Here is a 3,046-nt window from a genome sequence, read left to right as displayed (position 1 = left end):
GGGGGGGGGGGGGGGGGGGGGGGGGGGGGGGGGGGGGGGGGAGTTGCGCAACAGGCCCCAGGGGAGGGGATGTTGGGTAAGAAAGAAACCGACAGAGCAACGGAGTCCTGCCCCCTCGTCCTCTCTGCCCCCCCCATCCTCTCTGTACCCTGCCCCCAGCCACAGCCCCCACTGCAACACACCCGACTCCTGCCCCCCCGCACTCTGTACCCCCCATCCTCTCTGCCCCCCGTCCTCTCTGTACCCTGCCCTGTCCTCTCTGCCCCCCCGCACTCTGTACCCCCTCCCTGTCCTCTCTGTACCCCGCCCCCATCCCCACTGCAACACGCCCGACTCCTCAGTGCCCCCCCGCACTCTGTACCCTGCCCCGTCCTCTCTGTACCCCCCCGCACTCTGTACCCGTCCCCACTGCCCCCACTGCAACACGCCCAACTCCTCACTGCCCCCCCGCACTCTGTACCCCGTCCCCGTCCCCACAGCCCCTCTACAACACGCCCGACTCCTGCCCCCCCGCACTCTGTACCCCGTCCCCGTCTCCACAGCCCCTCTGCAACACGCCCGACTCCTGACCCCCCGCACTCTATATCCCGTCCCCGTCCCCACAGCCCCCCTGCAACACGCCCGACTCCTGCCCCCCCTGCACTCTGTACCCCGTCCCCACAGCCCCCACTGCAACATGCCCAGGCTCCTCACTGCTCCTGCCCCCCAGGCCCCGCACCCAGCGGGGGAGGGGGGTGAGGAATGTGACGGCAAAAGGCACGGGGGGGGGGAGCCAGGAGATGGAAACGGCCCCCCCCCACAGCCCCTGGGTTCAGGGCTCCACGATCCCCCCCCCCCCCATGGCCGGGCCATGCCCAGAGAGCTGGGGGTGGGGGAGGAGCTGGGGCCTTGTGACACCTCCAGGAGCCGGGGTCCCCACAGACCTAGCCCCAGATAGTGCCCCACCCCCGGGGGCCTGGGGCTCAGGGAGGGGGGTCATAGAATCACAGGACGGGACGGGACCTGCAGAGGTCGTCTAGTCCCGTCCCCTGCACTCCAGGCAGGACTAAGTATTGTCTAGACCCGGGCGGTTCCGGAGCCACCTGCGGCTCTTCAGGGGTTAACATGCGGCTCCTCGTCTAGGCACCGACTCCGAGTCTGGAGCGACAGGCGCCAACTTCCCAATGTGTGTGTGTGGGGTTCACTGCTCAACCCCTGGCTCTGTCGCAGGCCCTGCCCCCACTGCACCCCTTCCCGCCCCCTCCCCTGAGCCTGCCGTGCCCTCGCTCTTCCCCCCCTGTAACGATGCTGGTTCTGGCGGGACCCAACGGAGAGTGTCAATTCAGGACAAATTGCTCAGAGCAGGGCAGTTACAGCCCAAGGCTGGGGTCTTTCCACCTCTAAGGCACCAAACCAGCCAGCCAGACCGAGGAGAACTAACACGGCTACTACTCTGAAACCAGCCAGCCAGAGAGGACTTCGGTCTCACCCCACTGGCTAACCACAAGTCACACAAGCCATTCTCTCAGACACTCCAGTTTCCCAGTATCCCCACCAGTGCCACTCATTATGGGGACACATGGTTATGAAAACCAATACCCCAGTAAAAGAAAAAAGGTCCTCCCGATCCCAAAGGACCAAGCCCCAGACCCAGGTCAATATACAAATCAGATCTTACCCACAAATCATGCTGTTGCCAATCCTTTAGAATCTGAAATCTAAAGGTTTATTCATAAAAGGAAAAAGATCGAGATGAGAGCTAGAATTGGTTACATGGAATCAATGACATCCAGAAATGGCCAAGTTCTTGGTTCAGGCTTGCAGCAGCGATAGAACAAACTGCAGGTTCAAATCAAGTCTCTGGAACATCCCCAGCTGGGATGGGTCCTTCAGTCCTTTGTTCAGAGTTTCCGTTTGTAGCAAAGTCCCTCCAGAGGTAAGAAGCAGGATTGAAGAGAAGATGGAGATGAGGCATCAGCCATTTATAGTTTTTTCCAGGTGTAAGAACACCTTTTTGTTCTTACTGTGGAAAATTACAGCAAGATGGAGTCTGCAGTCACATGGGCACGTCCCTGCATACTTTGCTGAGTTATAAGGCGTATTTGCCTTCCCTCAATGGGTCAGTTGTGGAGCTGATGGTCCTTAATGGGCCATCAAGCAGGCTAGGCAGAGCTGACACCAACTTGTCTGGGATGTTTCCCAGCAGCATAGCATAAGTTTGAAATACAGACAGTACAGAGCCAATATTCATAACTTCAACTACAAAATTGATACACATATATAGACAGCATAACCATAACCAGCCAACCATAACCTTGTCTTAGACACCTCATTTGACCCCGTTTGTACAAGATTTGGTGCCACTACAGGACTTTGGTTGCAACCATGTTCTATATGGTCCCAGATTATATCAATAACGTCACCCCCCCCAGAGCCTCCTGCACCCCACAAAACAGCTGATCAGGAGGTGCGGGGAGGAAGGGGGAGGCACTGATCAACGGGGCTGCGGGTGGGCAGGAGGCACTGGCAGCGGTGGTGGTGGGGAGCTGATGGGGGGCTGCTGACGTGTTACTGTGGCTCTTTGGCAACGTACATGGGTAAATTCTGGCTCCTTCTCAGGCTCGGGTTGGCCACCCCTGAACTAGACAGGACTGGCTCCAGGGTTTTTGCCGCCCCAAGCGGCGGAAAAAAACAAACCAAACCAAAAAAAAGCCACGATCGCAATGGCGATCGGCGGCACTCCGGCGGCAGCTCCACCGCGCCGCTTTCTTCTTCGGCGGGAATTCGGCGGCAGGTGCTTCCCTCCAAGAGGGACCCGCCGCCGAATTGCCGCCCCCTTCCCCTTGGCCGCCCCAAGCACCTGCTTGCTGGGCTGGTGCCTGGAGCCGGCCTTGGATCTAGACCATCCCGGACAGGGGTTTGTCCAACCTGCTCTTAAACACCTCCAGTGACGGAGATTCCACAACCTCCCTGGGCAATTTATTCCAGTGTTTAACCACCCTGATAATTAGGAAGTTTTTCCTAATGTCCAACCTAAACTGGCCTGGTGCTGCAATTTAAGCCCATT

This window comes from Terrapene carolina, unplaced genomic scaffold (assembly GCF_002925995.2).
Source record: "Terrapene carolina triunguis isolate 2854851 unplaced genomic scaffold, T_m_triunguis-2.0 Scaffold26738, whole genome shotgun sequence".
Lineage (NCBI taxonomy): Eukaryota > Metazoa > Chordata > Testudines > Emydidae > Terrapene > Terrapene triunguis.
Note: the sequence above shows the minus strand (reverse complement) of the source record.